Here is a 17,748-nt window from a genome sequence, read left to right as displayed (position 1 = left end):
TAAATAAGTTCATGGAGGATAGGCCCATCAATGGCTATTAGCCGAGATGGTCAGGGATGCAACACCATGCTATGGGTGTCCCTAAGCTGCTGACTGCCAGATGCTGGGACTGGATGACAGAGGATGGATCACTTGATGATTGCCCTGTTCTGTTCATTCCCCTTGAAGCACCTAGCATTAGCCACTGTCGGAAGACAGGATGCTGGGCTAGACAGACCATTGGTCTGATCCAGTATGGCCATTCTTATGTTCTTACGTATGGTAGAGTGCTTCATAGAGCCAACAACTCTGGGTCTATGCCAGCTGGGCATTCTGGAATTTACACATATACCAGAAGTGAGAGACCTGTCTCATACTGCATTTATGAATATGGTATAGGTACACAAAGGGCTGTCTATGGGTTTATCCATGTCACAGAATTTTAATTACGTTTCAACATGGCTGTGAACAATCAAATTTGGTGACATGGTGCTGACTGTGCCTTAGTGCTCAGCTTCTTACCAGGGCAATTTGTGTTTAGCATCTCATCAGCTGAATGTGATTATTCTCTGGACGACCAGTTTAATCACAACCAGCTGTCATAATGCAGAGCAAGATTTGCTCTGCTTCACATTGACGGCTACACTGTGGTCAGTATCACATCATCAAACTCAAACATGTTCAAATATGATACTACTTTGCAGAAGCGGCGCCAGGGTTTTTGCCGCCTTAGGCGGCAGCGCTCCTCCTCTGAGCATTCGGCGGCGGGGGTCCTTCTGCTCCGCGTCTTCGGGGTACTTCGGCAGCGGGTCCCGGAGCGAGTGAAGGACCTGCCGCCGAATTTCCGCTGAAGACCCGGAGCGGAAGGACACCCTGCCGCTGAATTTCTGCCAAGGACGGCAAAATGCCGCCCCCCAAATCCTGCCGCCCTAGGCGACTGCCTAGGGTCGCCTAGTGGAAGCGCCGGCCCTGTTGCTTTGTAAAATGACACAAGCCCTTTGATTAAATAAAGTAAAAATACCGCAGGATATTGAAAAGGTAGTGGCTGGTTAAACAGTGACCTATGTACACTGCTTAATAGCATCATATAATCAAATAAAGCAGAATAGAATAGATTGAAATTAAGGGACATAGCTTAACGATTTTTTTAAAAAAATACTTATTCTACATCACCATCTGCTAATTTCTGAAACAGGCACACTGTACCAAGCTGTACACTGTGATACTGATTTAGGAAAACACTTAAGCGTGTGCTTAATTTTAAGCAGATTCTGAAGACCATCCCCAATCATCAAAATGCTTTGCTGAATCACGGCCTACATGAGAGTTTTTGAAAAGTAGCCATAGAGTTAGCCTCTCTCTGCATTTATAAGACGAGAGGTTCCTCCCCCAATCTCCCCCTCAGAACAACAACTCAAATGAGAACTAAAATTTGTATAACTGAAGACATTTTGTATAGAATTCCTTCCTACTGTAATTTCTTCCCTAGATCTTGGTTGAAAAATGCAATTCTAAAGTTCTGGGTTTTTATTATTTAATTTTTAATAAGCATTTCCAAAAAATAAAAGGCTTGCAAGTTAATACTAGCAAAAGAAAGCAGAAGATTTTGTATAAAGCACTAGAAAGCTTGAAAGATTTATTGGAAACTTGGAAAATAAGTTAGTGAAATCCAATAAATACAAAACTAAATTGCTTTGTATATTTTGCTAGGGTAAGATAGGCTTGTGTATATTAGTGCCACAACATGAAGGGAAGCATTTTATATTGCTTCCATTTGTGTAAATTAGTAGAGCTATAAAATACATGATTGAATAAACTAAAGTTGAAATGAATAAGTGACAAAGTTTCCATGTAACATTGTCTTTTTTTGCCTTACTGACCAAAAAGAGCTTAAGGAATTATTTTGGGTTTTTTTAGGGTGACTTATATTTTTATAAGCTCAGCAGTCAATACTAGATTATCAGCATCACCACTTTTGTTTAATGTAAGAACTGTAGACTTTGAACAAGTTTCATACTTTAGTTTTATGCATGTTGTTATAGGATAGTTTAATTTTTTTCCACATCATGGGACTGTTTAATGGAAACAAATGCACTAGAGTATAAAAGTGGATAAAACTGGCATAGCTTTAGAATCAGCATGGATATACAAAGAAAGTTATAAAGGAATAATTAAGACAGGGACATATGAAAGCTGAATATTTCTCCAGCAACTAGAATCATTACCTTACATTTTGGAGGTAACAGTATATAATGAATGCGGACAATATTCACCCTGTGGAAAGTATTTGCCAAGGGTCTGGATCTGCCAAATACTCATTTATTATGTGAGGAGTCCTATTGACTTCTCTGGGACTAATTGCAGAATAAGGGAATACTAAATATGAATAAAGGTGGCAGACTGAGGCCTAATATAACCTAGCCCTAGACTTAGGACAGAACCAAGTATTTTCATTGCATATCCACATTCAGATCCAATAAGAATATTCAGCGTAGCATTTATAATTCTTCCTACTTTGTAATAATGATAATAGCAGCAGATGGACTGATGCATGCCACGTGGTTGATAATATTCTAGGAAGCTTCAGTTAATACTGAATAGAAAGTAGCTTGAACTGTGTCTCTCCCTACATGAGAACATACTTGAGAGTCAATATTGATAGTAATCTGAAAGTGAAGTAAAAATTAAATAGGTATATAAGGAAGAGCAACATTTTATATGCTAAGTTTTATAACCATTAAAATGCTTGCCAGGCAGGCAAATTTAGGAAAGAGAAAAATAGGTAATTCAAAAGAAAGCAAGAAAATAACCACCATCAATTTAACTGTCACAAATAATACTAGAGCCAATTCTTCATAATAGGTTGCTAATTAAAGGAAGAAATGAATTAGCAAGTAGTAAAATATCTATATACAGACTAAACCTTTACTTGCTGAAACATGGTCGCAGATTCTGGCCAAAAGCACAAGTGGCTTCCAAACAGGTGCATGCCTCCATTGCTAAAGTAGCAGCAATATGGGCCTGGATCCTGGGCCACAGAAACCCCGTGCACAGATTATTGCAGACAGGAACAGTAATAATCTGCATGCTGGTGAGGGCCCGGGTGCCATTACCATCTCAAAAGTGTGCGCACACACAAAAAAGGCACATCAAATGCCTCCTGATCCCATAGATTGTGCCCTTGGATCCCACCATCGGGCCTCTTACTGGGCTTTGGCAAGAGAAGACCCACACTTTCAGTTTCTTTGTTAGGGGCTTCTATAGCTGGTCAGAATTTGGCCCATAAAAATGAAAGGAAACATGTAGCAGACAGAGAGTTTTGTTTTATACCTCAGGCTCTAACTGCACTCCAAAAATACAAGTTCAATTCACAAATTCATTGATTCAAACAAGGATGAGTTGCCTGCGATTACATGGTGTGGGGTGGGTCAGACATTTCACATGATTGCTATATTCCTCAAAGAAGTCTAAGTTTTCAACCTGATTATGCAGTCAGTAATTAATGAAGAGCCATATACGATGAAAACCAATTTCCACAGGAGTCAGAAGATCTCCCTGGCAGCATGGTTTGATTTTTGTCAGTTCTAGTTATTTTGGAAGGATAGGAAGAAGAATGGATGTTTCTGTGATCAGTACAATTATTATAAATTATTCCTAACCAATTTGATATCAGCAACATTAATTTTACTAGGCATTAGATCAATGTGCTTGGTAGCCCAGTTAGCAGTTTAAAGCACCTATCAGAGGTACAGCAATGATGTGGCCTCCTACACATTAGGCTTATGCTATTCTCATTCCACATGCAGATTTTTTATTTACTTATTTAAATATATATACTGAGCACACGTGAACTCTAAGAGAATTAAAAAAAAAACAAAAAAACAAAAATCAGTGCATCTACCTACAGAACTTAGTCAAGTCCACAACCACAGAACTTAAACTGAGAGAAGAAAAAGACACCCCCCCCCTTTACTTCTTTCCAACACAAACAAAATGTTATCCAAACCCAGCTATCCCAGCCTTTAATCTCCGCCAGTCATCCCAGCCATCACTCATCCGAATGGGTCTTCCTGAACCCTGAAGATTATCACTGAAGGACAGCATTGAGAGTTTGGGCATAGGTCAAGAGTAGACCATGACCCAAAATGATGAGTAACTAAAGATACTGGGCCAGATTCAACTACTGTGTTGTAACTCTTTTGTCTTCAATGGAGTTATTCTAGCGTAACTAAAATCAGAATCTGGCCACCCCTCTTAATTCCTGAAGTCCAGGGCTGCTTCTTCAGTAAGTACATATAAAAAGAACATGGAATTGCTTCTTACCAGCAAGTTTGCGAATCATTTAGTAGAATGAAGTATTTTTTTGTATGCCATAATGAACTGGATTATGTACAGTCTTCAAGGGAGGAAAGCAAATTTTTAGACACTGGGCAAATCATAGAACTGGAAGGGACCCCGAGAGATCATCTAGTCCAGTCCCCTGCACTCATGGCAGGATTAATTATCTAGACCAGTAGTCACCAACTGGTCAATCATGATCGACTGGTAGATACTAGAGGATCTCCCAGTCGATTGCGAACACCGGTGGCACAGCGGGGCTGCCACTAAGACAGTCTGCCTGCCAGCCCCAGCCCCACACTGCTCCTGGAAGTGGCCAGTGTGGACTTGGGGTCCTCCTGCCGCATGCTACTTCTGCCTTCAAGCACTGCCCCTGCAGCTCCCATTGGCTGGGAACAGGGAGCTGTGGCCAATGGAAGCTGGGGGGGCAGTGTTTGCAGAAAGGGGCAGCACGCGGAGCCACGTGCCACCCCCCGCCCCTAGGGGCCGCGGGGCGCATTGCCTTCTTCTGGGAGCAGCATGGGGCCAGGGTAGGCAGGGAGCCTGCCTCAGCAGCAGCCACACTGCACTGTCGACTGGGAGCTGCCAGAGGTAAGTGCTGCCTGGTGGGAGGCCGCACCCCAACCCCCTACGGAAGCACCCCAAACCCTTTCCTGCATCCCAAACCCCCTCCTGCACCCCAAGCCCCAGCCCTGACCCTGAGCCCCCTCCCAGAGCCTGCACCCTAAACCAGCCCTGAGCCCCCTCCTGGAGCAGCACCACATACCCCCTCCTGCACCCCAAGCCCCAGCCCTGACCCCCCTCCCAGAGCCAGCATCCCCACCCCCTCCTGCACCTCAACACTCAGCCCCAGCCCAGAGGCCCCTACTGCACCCAAACTCCCTCCCAGAGCTTGCACCCCTCACCCCCCCTGCACCCCAACCCCCTACCCCAGGCTCAGCCCAGAGCCTCCTTCCACACTGTGAACCCCTTGACTCCAGCCCAGAGCCTGCACCCCCTCCTGAACCCCAATCCCCTACCCTAGCCCGGTGAAAGTGAATGAGGGTGGGGGAGAGTGAGTGACGGAGAGAGTGGAGGATGGAGTAAGTTGGGTGGGCCCTCAGGAAAGGGGCTGGGTGGATCCTGGGTTGCCCTTAAATTCAAAAAGTGATCTTGGGCATGAAAAGGTTGGAGAGCATTGATCTAGACCATTCCTGACAGGTGTTTCTCTAATCTGCTCTTAAAAATCTCCAATGATGGAGATTCCACAACTTCCCTAGACAATTTATTCCAGTGCTTAACCACCCTGACAGTTAAGAAGTTTTTCCTGATGTCCAACCTAAAACCTCCCATGCTTCAATTTAAGTCAATTGCTTCTTGTCCTCTCCTCAGAGGTAATGAAAAACAAATTTTCTTCCTCCTCCTTGTAACAACCTTTTACATACTTGAAAATGTATCAAGTCCCCTCTCAGTCTTCTCTTTTCCAGACTAAACAAACCCAATGTTTTAAGTCTTCCCTCAAAGGTCATATTTTCTAGACCTTTCAGCATTTTTGTTGCTCTTCTCTGGACTCTCTCCAGTTTGTCCATGTCCTTCCTGAAGTGTGGCAACCAGAACTGGACACAATACTCCAGTTCAGGCTAATCAGAGCAGAGTAGAGCAATGTTGTAAGCAAGAGTGTCTTGCTTACAACACTCCTACTAATATTGTAGACTGAAAAGATCATGTCCTTAGTTCTGTGATCTGGAGCCAGCCCATAGAAATTCACTTAATTTTAATGTATTTTTCATGGTTTGCCTTATTACTTCAGTTGTTTAGCAAGTCTATGTAAGCAAGGAATTTCTCCCTCACAGCCCAGCTTCTTCTAACTAATCCTGCAATGAAGTCAATATGAATTTGAAATGTCACATCATTGCCATTTCCATAGAGAGAGACTGCTCTATCATAAACATAAATCTATGAGAAAGCCTGGGTAGCTCACAGAAATGGGAATGGGACATGGAGTCACAACATCTAGACAATCGGTTTTCAGTACCAAATGATGAGCCAATCCAGTCCTTAAGAGCTCTTTCAGAGGAAGGCTTGGTCCTGTGGGCTGGATTATGTTTTTCTGATAAGCCTTTCAGAGACTTTCAAGGATGCCTGGACATCATCAGACTGTCTTCTTTCAAGTCCACAACTTCACCTAACTGGCCTGTGCTCCATTCCTCAAGGTGCAGCTGAAATTTCTTCATTGAGCACCAGGTAATCTGCGGGTGTTTCTCTTTTAAAGATAGCTGTGTTTGGTATAACAGGATGGAATGCCTCTACTACTGACTCAAGGCCAGGACCTTTTCCCATTCATCACAGTGCTCAAAAGAACATAGCCCACATGATCCTTCCTTCACCATGGAGATCACATGGAAGAAAAGAAAACTGCTAGCAGATGATAATCTTCCCTTCCCCTAAAGGTAATTCCAGCAGCCAGGGATTGCCAGTGCATACAATAGGGGTGACCCAGCCATACTGTGCTTCCCCCACAGCTACAACACCTAAGCCACTGGCCAGTATGGAAGGAGGTCTAGGAATCCCTAGGGTAGCCCAGTGCTACCGGAGTATTCCCTTACGCAGGAGGGATCTTTTATTGGTCACAGCTATTGGGTTTATATAGCCATTTGGCACTGACAGAATGGTATAAAGGTTCCACAGTACAGCTGAGATTTTGGCCCAAAGGCTGCATAACATCCATGTGATGTAAATACTAATTTTACAGATGAGGAAACTGGGAAAATATCAGAATGGCTTCATGACTCTCTCACTGTCCAACTGAAAGCCCTGGCTGTGTTAGGACTAAAACCCAGGTGTTCTTATTCCAATCTTCTGCTCTAGCAACTAAGGAGGAGCGGAGCGTGAGGGAGACTAAAAAGAGGCATCAGAGAGAAGAAAATCAGAGAAAAGTAACACCAAACGGAGGAAAGAAAAAATTAACACTGAAAACCCCGCAGCAAGATTGGGAGATGAAAACAATGTCTTTCAGGGAAAGAAAAAAGAGTCTCAGAAAGAGTTAGCACAGATTTTTTAAAAGTGTCTATTCCCCTCTCCAGGGGTCTTCTCCTCACTCAATGGGTCAAATTAATCCCTGGTGTAACTCCACAGAAGTCAGTTTGGCTCATCACATTCTCTAGTCTCAAACTTGTACCACAGCTACCTCAGAGCATAGGTATTTACCAGTGTAACGTATATCATCAGTTACATTGCTGCAGGATGTAGAGATTGAGCGTTGATAGATAAATGCGTCAGCCGCTTCTGTTTAGTCTTCCATTTAGTCTTTGCAATGTTGTTCATTTGTTGTTTATTTGGAAAGTTTATTTTGAATAGTATTGTGCTCTGCAATTTCTGAGTGCCTGTTTTCAGACCCAGGGGTCTGATTTGCAGAAGTGCTCAGCATGCACAGTAGCAACTGAAGCGAATGGGAATTGTGCTTTGAACATATCATGTCCAGGGCCGCCGAGAGCGGGTTCGGGCCCCAGTGAAAAATTTTTTCGGGCCCCCCAGCAAGGGCGGACTGGCTAAACAGGACCGACAAGACGTGGGGGGAAACCGGGCCCGGAATTTTTTCGGGCCCCCCAGCAAGGGCAGACTGGTTAAACAGGGCCGACGAGGGGGGGGGGGGGAAGCCAGGGAAGCCGGGCCACAGGCCCCCTTCCGGACCGCCGGGCCCCAGTAATTTGTACTGGCTTCCCACTACTCTCGGCGGCCTTGATCATGTCCTGTATAACACCATCTTCTCTGAAAAATCAGATCCTAGGTGTCTCAAATTGGGCACTCAAAATTAGTGCATACTTTAAACCCTAACCTCTCTGTGCCTCAGCTCCCATCTGAAAAATGGGGATAATAATATCACAGAGAACCTTATTCTCCACTGCCTTGCACCTTGTGTAGTCTTTCACTTTTGTGCAAAGGGGATGTAAAGCACTATGAAATCAGAATTCTGCTCTCACTGAATGTTGTACAATACACAAAGGTTTGATTTTATGTCAAACCAGGGGACATATTTAAGTAACTAGGGTGACCTTATGCGTGAGAGATCACACAAAAACCCCGTGTTTCTATGCACAATGGGGCTCCTGCCAGTTTGAATCCAGCCCATTTGGTAGTGACTGCACATAATTACCACCTGCCAGCTGTTCTGTGGCCTATGTGAGTGAGCTTTTGGCCTCATTCCAATTCACAGTGGACCAACCTCCACATCACAAAAATGCCACTACAAGTGGCATGCTTATTGGCAGCCCTAGATCCAGGGCCGGTGCAAGGAAGTTTTGTGCCCTAGGCGAAACTTCCACCTTGCGCCCTCCCCCCGCTGATTGGCGCCGCAAGCCTTGGAGGCGGGAGAAGTGGAGAGGCCGCTGCGCTGGGAGAGGGAGTCTGAGCTGCATGTGTCAGCGCGCTGCCGGCAGCCAAGCCCAGGAACGCTGTAAAAAAAAATTGGGGGCACCGCTTTTTGGCGCCCCCAAATCTTGGCGCTCTAGGCAACTGCCTAGTTTGCCTTAATGGTAGCACCGGCCATGTCTAGAGGATAGATCTAGTAAATATTCAACAGGCATGAAGGCTGAACTAAACTCAACCTTAGAGGTGGCTACTCCACATTACAGGAGACACATTTGCAGGACAGTATGAATACTTGAATGACTACAGCCTATGCTGTATTTGATCTGTGGATAAACGGAAGGCCCATTGTTCAGGCTCCCAATCTGGCACATTTCACAAACACTCAACTTTTAAAAGTTAAAGGAACAAATAGTACAAGAGATGATGATTTATTAACCGGTGGGTAGACAACACAAGAAGCTGATTTGCTGGCAATAAAGCTTTACACAGAAATCTCCAGTAACACTGCTCTACAGCCAAAATGCTTCTGAAATAAATGTAGTCAAACTTTACTAATTCTGGGTCACTGAGAATGAAAATGATGCTTAAAATTGTTGATTGGCTCTAGTTTTCAAGATATGCTATTGGGTCAGTATATACGACCCTTGACTTGGGAATGGCGGAGGATAAGTGAGTTATAAAGGGAAGGGATCTCAATTTAAACCAGAAATGACTAAAATACATCTTTGATTGGATCTATGAATAAATCTATGACTGGGTTTGGACAGTACTTGCTTTTTAGGCAAAACAATGAATGATGCAATCTGAAGCTGGTATTGCGTCATACATGATATGAATTGAATCGTGTTATTCCTAGAAGTCATGGATGATGCAATCATAACGAAGCTTACATCACTCTGCTGAACAAATTGCCCTATATCAGCGCTAGAAATTATATAGTGTCGTGCTCTCTTATTTGTCAGTGTTTGATTTTGCAAAGGGACACATTTCTGTTTAGGCAAAGTGAGCAGAGATGCCTCATACTTGTGTGAACAGTGCAGATAACTTCTGCTATGTTTGTGGTGAAGTGACTTTTGCATCACAAAAGCGCAGTATAACCACTATGGTTAAGAAAGCCTATCACCTTTATTTTGGCTGCAAAATTGGAGATCAGGACAAGAGGTGGGCCCCACACATATGCTGCAACACTTGTGCAACAAATCTTCGCCAGTGGTTGAACAGGAAAAGGAAATCTATGCCTTTTGCGGTGCCAATGATTTGGAGAGAGCCAACAGATCATACCAGCAATTGTTACTTCTGCATGGTGCCTCCAGTTGGAAAAGGTGTGTCAAAGAAGAAAAAGTGGACTGTGCATTATCCAAACATTCCATCAGCTATACGCCCAGTACCCCACGGAGAAGGACTGCCGGTTCCTGATGCACCAGAATCATTCTCACTTGAGTCAGACGAGGAAGAGGATGAAACTTCTGGTCCTGAACCATCAATGTCCCAGGACCCACATTTTCTCCCATCCTCCTCCTCTGAACCACACCTCATAACACAAGGAGAACTGAATAACCTTGTCAGGGATTTGGAACTACCCAAGAGTAAGGCAGAGCTGTTGGACTCCAGACTACAGCAGTGGAATCTTCTGGCAGGTGATGTTAGGGTTTCCATGTTCCGTGACCGTCAAAAGGATCTTGTCCCATTCTTCTTCATGGAAGGTGATCTTGTAGCTTGCAACAACATCGATGGTGTGATGGCAGCCCTCAACATCGTTCACGATCCAGATGAGTGGAGACTGTTCATTGATTCATCGAAGACAAGTCTTAAAGCTGTTTTAGTGCATAATGGCAATGTTTTGCCATCAATTCCAGTTGGTCATGCAGTTCATATGAAGGAAACCTATGACAACATGAAACAACTTTTGAGGTGCATAAACTATGACCAACATCAGTGGCAGCTTTGTGGCGATTTGAAGGTTGTTGCTCTCTTGCTTGGTCTGCAGACTGGATACACAAAGTACTGCTGTTTTCTCTGCGAATGGGATAGTCGTGCAAGAGATTCCCACTACATCAAGAAAGATTGGCCACTCTGACAGTCATTGGAGCCTGGGAGGAAAAGTGTTCAGCATTCACCACTTGTTGAATCAAGGAAGATTTTGTTACCACCCTTACACATCAAGCTGGGTCTGATGAAGAACTTTATCAAGGCCATTGACAAAACACAAGCAGCTTTCAAGTACCTCCGTGGAAAATTTCCAAGGTTAAGTGAAGCTAAGATAAAGGAAGGTGTCTTTGTTGGTCCTCAGATTCGTGAACTTCTTCGAGATGATGCATTTGACCATGCACTGCGCGGCAAGGAAAAGACGGCATGGAAAGCCTTCCAGTTAGTGGCAATAAATTTTCTCGGAAACAACAAGGCAGACAACTACAGGTTGTTGGTGGAAAACCTCCTTAAGGCATACAAAAGCCTTGGTTGCAACATGTCACTAAAGATACATTTTTTGCAATCTCATCTAGATTTTTTTCCACCGAACTGTGGAGCAGCGAGCGATAAGCATGGCGAGCGATTTCACCAGGACATTGCAACAATGGAGAAACGCTATCAGGGCAAATGGAGCCCATCAATGCTTGCAGACTATTGCTGGACAGTGACAAGAGATGCTCCATTTAATGAATACAAGAAACAAGCCAAGAAGCGCCGAGTAGACACTGAATAGGACTAAACTATGTACATAATAGTTTTTTGCCTTTTGTTTCCTAATAAATTTTATTTATATAACCCTTTTGCTGATTTTTAAAGTGTTACATAAACAGGACAGGTGAAATATTATCATGTAAAGCAACAATAAACACATGAAAAGACCTAGGTTTACAATTTATGATTAAAACTATACTATCTACACAATATACATAGACATCAAATGTAAAAACTTAAATATCTTAGAAACAGTAGCCAGTTGTTTTAATTGTCATATTTGAATTCAGCACATCAAAATACATAATAAATAGCACATTTATCTCTGAAGCAGACGACTTCTCAAAAATTGTAGACCAGTGTAATTAGCAACAACAAGACCTACAGAAATTTACAAGGAAAATTGAGTGCTTTTTTCTTTAAAAATTCCCTTTTCACATGTTTGCTCTAGATTGAAAGGGTAGCCTCAAAATGGGGAATCATATATAGAATGGGTTCACACCTCTCAAAATCATATAATATGATTCCAATTCAAATTACCATGGATCTGCTAGTCCTTTTTAAACCTGCCAACTATGCTAATGGCTAATCTGATGCCGATATGAGTCTGATGGTTCAATAATTTAGCATAAATACAGAATGGCAATTTAGCAACTGATGCCAAATGTTGCCATGCCCCATTAGGAACAAAAACTTAGAATTAAACTGCTGGAAAACCAAGACTAAGCTTTCCATCTCAATTACTAAAGGATATCTTAACAGTTTGCAATTAATTAGCAATAGATAATTTTTTTTAAATCTCAGGGCAAAAAAGAATTCCATATGCAAACTAATTAAACCTGTAAGTTGGCCTATAAATGTGCAATATCACTGATTTTGTATACCCCTATTTTATTGCATTATACAGCTCCTGAGATATTTTTCACCTGTTTCTGAAATTGACAAACATTCTCCCTAATATATGTAATGAGGTCCCTTGACAGAAGTGAAACTCTGACCTAGATTTCAGTGGTTAACAAGGCTGTGTTTATGCATCTTCAGAACAGCTCTATTTACTCTTCTAAATTGAAGATAAACTACAAAGAGAATCCTGAACCCCTTCCAGCCTAAATGCATTCATCCCTCCACTGCTGTCTTTGTTACATATTTCAGCATAAAAAACTTCAGGGAAAATTAAACTTTGCTGAAATGGATAGTAGGCTTCATAAGGGACCACAGTGGGTCTGATCCTGAGTGGTGCAGAGCACCTGTAATACCATCTGGGGTCAGTTTATTTTTATATTGTCTAGAGGCCCCAACTAAAATTCAGGGCTTCATTGTGTTGGTCACTCTACATGCACATAATAAAAGTTAGTACCTGCCCCAAGGATCTTACAGTCAGCAAAGGGTAGGAGAAAGGAATATTACTCCCATTTTCCAGATGGGAAAGTGAGGCATGCAGCTGTTTAGGTCAGGATTTTCAAAAGTGCTCAGCATTGCCTAACTTTGCTCCTACATAAGCCGATGGGTGCAGAGTTAGGCCAATGCTGAACATTTCTAGACTGGAGTGGAGTAGTAGGAGTTTGACCACCTTCCACTTAAAGCACATGAACAGGAGACACATGCTTGCCACAGATGCTGTGAGCCAGGGCCAGCTCTAGGTTTTTTGCTGCCCCAAGCAAAAAAAATTTTGGCTGCCCTCCACCCCAGCCCTGGGCTCCCCCCCCCCCCCCACTCCTTGCTGCCCCAGCCCTGGGCTCTCCCCCCGAACCTGCACCCTTCTGCTGTCCCAGCCCTGGGTCACTGGTAACTTGCTCCCAGGGCGGGTCATTCAGCAGGAATTTTGGATGTGCACAGAACACAGACAGGATTGGTTCCCATATGGTTACAGAACTGCAGTAAAGTGGAACAATTTTCAGCTTGTGTGATTGGAGGATATCTGGATGCATATTATAAGACTGTCCTACATAAATGAGGAAAAGTTGAGGTGCCTTTATTATTCTTTTGTTCCATTCTTTGTTTCTATAGGGAATTTGCCAATGGAATCACTGTCTTCCTTTTAAACAAATAAAACTAAAAAAAAAAAAAAAAAGCAATGGCTGTTGAAAATAGCAATTCCAGTCCTAAAAATCACTGGGAAGCATTGCTTGCTCAATTTTATCCTACTTTTTCTACAGCAAGTTACAGTGGATCAGTATATTTGATTTGGGAGAAATGAAGTAACAGCTGCCCAAACTGAGCTTGAGCACTCCTGAATTTTGAGGGTGTTCAAATCTGGAAGGCAGGTGCTAGATTCCCTTTCTGAATGTTAGCTATATCTGGAAAGGAAAAGTCAATTTCTGCTTCCATGGCTCAGAAGTGGAATTCCTCCTACGTGCCTGGTACTGTATCTAAAGCTGCCCAGGTCCTCTAGCAGAGCCTCCCCTCCCTTACTTTTCATTTTAAAGTCTAGTGGGATCCACGTACCTCCCTTGCTAGGCTTCAGATAGAGAGGTGCACTGTTCCTTTAGTCCACCCAATTCCTTCTTTGGGGGCTGCAAGGTGAGGTCACACCAGTATCCCTAATCCAGTCTGGGGAAGTCTTCTGAAGGGGATATCTGGGGCAAAGCCTTCTACTCCTTGGGCTGGGCACACTTGTCCCCCACTCACAGTGCCACCCCGTTCTAGCAGCCAGCTCTCCATTCACAGCAAGCTGCAGCATGGCTCAGCTACCTCACTCCCTCCCCCTCCCTTTCCTGTTGATAGCTGCCAAGGGATTGCTGGGAAATGTAGTTCTTTCCCTGCTCCAGGGCTGGCTCTATAGGCAGGGAGCTAGGCAAGGAACTACAGCTCCCAGGATTCCATGGGTTCTCCGCTTCTGCAGCGTTGCGAGAGGGGAGGAAGTGAGTTTAAAAAAAAAAAAAGGATGGCCAGAATGCCGCCCCCTGCAAATGTGCTGCCCCAAGTACCTGCTTGTTTTGCTGGTGCCTAGAGCCGGCCCTGCACTGTGAGCTATTCATTTTTCTACCCAAAATGGTACCTAGAGTATATAAGTTTTGAGCTTATAGGCAGAGGCATCTGCCGATTGTGAAACCTCTCTTCCCACATCTCCTTAATTATTTTTAGCAATGTTACTGTATTTCACTTTGCCCTTTTCTAAAAGACAGACAAGAACTTACACAACCAATCCACTGCCAAAGACCACTCCCCCAAAGGTGTATATTATCCTCCAATCAAGATGGGTTTAGTGAATGAGTTGAAGCAGAATGTTATCAGAGCATAGAAATGCCTCATTTGAAACAATGAGGGTTTTATGGAGATAGAAAAAGCAGATGTATCACCAGGAGCCGGTGAGTGGCAGAGCAGAGACAGAGCTCAGGAGTCTGTATATGTCTCAAATACAAAGCGAATTGGGTGCAAATAAATAGATGCAGGTGTGATTTTTCACATCACAACCTTTCCCCGCCTCACTGGGCTCCTATTTATTTCAGCACTTTAGGCACAAACTCTTAATTGCCATTAATTTGCACTTAAAGGAAAACTGAAAAAAAAAATAGTTTTTTTTCTTCTTACATTAATACATTTAATTATTTCGCTGTGATTCTGCACAGAAACTCCAACCAGGAATTTCTGGGTGCATGCTATGATAAAAAATGAATTTGCAAAGCCATATATAGAAATATCTGTTACTTTTTTTATATCTGCATAGCGCAGAATTAGGCCTGGATTGGGAAGTGAATGCAGTTCCCTTTGAATGCATGAAAAGCATAAGCTGAAACCTTAATTTTTTTTAAAACAGAGAACTTTACAACTTTGACATACTTCTGCTTTGCAGTGTATTGCAATGGGAACTGTTTCACTTTGCCAAGTACCAAGATGGCAATTGCCTTTCCGATTATTAGTTGTTTGCCAAAAACCAAAAATGTATATCTTAAATTTAGCAATATGCCCTTCTTTCTAATCAGTTATTTTAGACTATTGTGTAAAACCATGGAGATTTTCTTTAGTGTCTGATTCTACCAGATTTTCTCCCCCTTACTCATGCCAATGGGACAAACTCAGAATAAATAATTACACAGCTGAACGTGGAGGAATCTGAGTTAAGTGTAATTAATATTTTAACAGACTAAATGCTCAATGCTGTAACATAAAAATGGAAAAGGGTTTGGAGCCCAGCCGTCTGTGAGACCGCTTCAGTCTGCATGGTGCCTCTACATTTGAGACAATCTATGGCACCAAGTTAACAGCCCTTGTTTATAGAGAGGAGAGGGCTGGCAGCAAACAATTCTCAGGGAAGGGATTTTAGCTTTGGAGCTTGCGTTTTCCTGTAACTAGCCATGCAGGACAGTGTGAACACTGATCCCTGTTATTTAATGGATATTAAACTTTTGTCATTTCATGATCATTTTCTGAAGTCTAGGCAGTGTTTGGCCCAGTGATGTCTGTAATATTAGTTCCAGCAGTTTTGAATATTTGAATAGCACAAAGCTAGTAGGGAATAAAATCAGAAAGACTAAAGCACAAAATGAGTTACACGTAGCAATGGACATAAATGGTGATAAGACGTGTTTTAAATACATTAGGAGCAAGAGAAAGCAGAAGGAAAGTGTAGGTCCGCTCCTTAACGAGGAAGGAGAGCTAATAATAGATGACATTATGAAGGCAGAAGTATTTGATGCCTATTTTGCTTCAGTCTTCACTAAAAATGTTAATGGTGACCAGGATCTCAACACAATTAATATCAACAACAAGAGGGAAAGAACGCAATATTGACTGTGTTGAGTATCTGGTCACTATTAATCAAATCTTGATTTTAGTAAGGCATTTGATACAGTCTCACATGACACACTCTTCAGCAAACTAGAGAAATATGGTCTAGATGAAATTACTATAAGGTGGGTGCACAACTAGTTGAAAGACCGTACTCAGAGTAATTATCAATGGTTCTCTTTCAATTTGACAGGGTGTATCTACTGGGGTTTCTCAGGGGTCAGTACTGGGTCCAGTACTATTCAATATTTTCATTAATAACTTGGATAATGGAATACCCAGTATGTTTATAAAGCTTGCAGATGACACCAAGTTGGGAGGCGTTACAAGCACTTTGGGAGGGATAGCTCAGTGGTTTGAGCATTGGCCTGCTAAACCCAGGGTTGCAAGTTCAATTCTTGAGGGGGCCATTTAGGGATCTGCAGCAAAAAAAAAAAAAAAATAGCTGGGGATTAGTCCTGCTTTGAGCAGCGGGTTGGACTAGATGACCTCCTGAGGGAGGTCCCTTCCAACCCTGATATTCTATGAAACCCCAATCTGGTGTTTGAAGGCCAGTGTTAAAATTCAAAATGACCTTGACAAATTGAAGCATTGGTTTAAAATCAACAAGACGAGTTGATAAAGATAAGTGCAAAGTATTACTCTTAGGAAAGAAAACTCAAATGCACAAACTACAAAATGGAGAATAACTGGCTAGGTGGTAGTACTGCTGAAAAAGATCAGGGGGTTACAGTGGTTCACTAATTGAATATGAGTCAAGAATGTGATGCAGTTGCAAAAAAGGCTAATATCATTTTGGGGTGTACTAATAGGAGTGTTGTATGTAAAACATGGAGGTAACTGTCCTACTCTATTTGACACTGGTGAGGCCTCACCTGAAGTATTGTGTCTAATTCTGGGTGCCATACTTCAGGAACAATGTGGACAAATTGGAGAGTCCAGAGCAGAACAACAAAAATATGTGGAAAGATTTAAAGAACTGGGCATGTTTAGTCTTGAGAAAAGAAGGCTGAAGGGGAACCTCATAACAGTTTTCAAATATGTTAAGGGCTGTTATAAAGAGAATGGTCATCAATTTGTTCTCTGTGTCCATTGAAGGTAGGACAAGAAGTAATGGGTTTAATCTGCAGCAAGGGAGATTGAGATTAGATATTACGAAAAACTTTCTAACTATTCGAATATTTAAGTTCTGGAACAGGCTTCCAAGGGAGGTTGTGGAATCCTCATCATTGAAGACTTTTTAAAACAGATTAGATGAACACCTGGCAGGGATGGTCTAGGCTTACTTGGTGCTCCGTCACCGCAGAGCGCTAGACTTCCTGACCTCTCAATGTCCCTTCCAGCCCTACATTTCTATGATTCTGTGAACACCAGCAGAGAATCTAGCCCTTGGATTATGTAGCATACTAGATAAGTAATGAGAAAAAAACACAACAAACTACCAACTGGCTGCATTTGCAGATGTCGTAGAGCTGATACTGGATCTTTTATGCTCCTCTAAATTAGATTCACAGAAATCAGTGGTGCCAATAATGCAGGCCTACTTGTACTATAGCTTTGTATCTGGGCACATAATGTGTGTTCCACTTCTTGTCACTTTTAGTATGGGTAATGATTTCACATATACACATACATCAACAACCCCTTTTGTCACTGTCTGCCACTTTTTTCTATCTA

The 17,748-nt window shown here is 42.6% G+C and overlaps 1 long non-coding RNA gene across 1 annotated transcript in view; it reads right to left on the bottom strand.

Annotated features, from left to right (window-relative positions):
- LOC135973694 (uncharacterized) overlaps window positions 1-14,202 on the bottom strand; it is a 34,711-nt gene extending 20,509 nt beyond the window's left edge. Inside the window, exon 1 of the long non-coding RNA XR_010590666.1 lies at window positions 13,789-14,202. This is a non-coding gene — a long non-coding RNA (uncharacterized LOC135973694). The remainder of the gene's footprint in view (window positions 1-13,788) is intronic.
- Between the last annotated feature and the right edge of the window lie 3,546 nt (window positions 14,203-17,748).

The sequence above is a fragment of the Chrysemys picta genome, chromosome 9 (assembly GCF_011386835.1).
Source record: "Chrysemys picta bellii isolate R12L10 chromosome 9, ASM1138683v2, whole genome shotgun sequence".
In the NCBI taxonomy this organism is placed as follows: Eukaryota; Metazoa; Chordata; order Testudines; family Emydidae; genus Chrysemys; species Chrysemys picta.
Note: the sequence above shows the minus strand (reverse complement) of the source record. Positions and strands in the feature narration are given on the sequence as shown.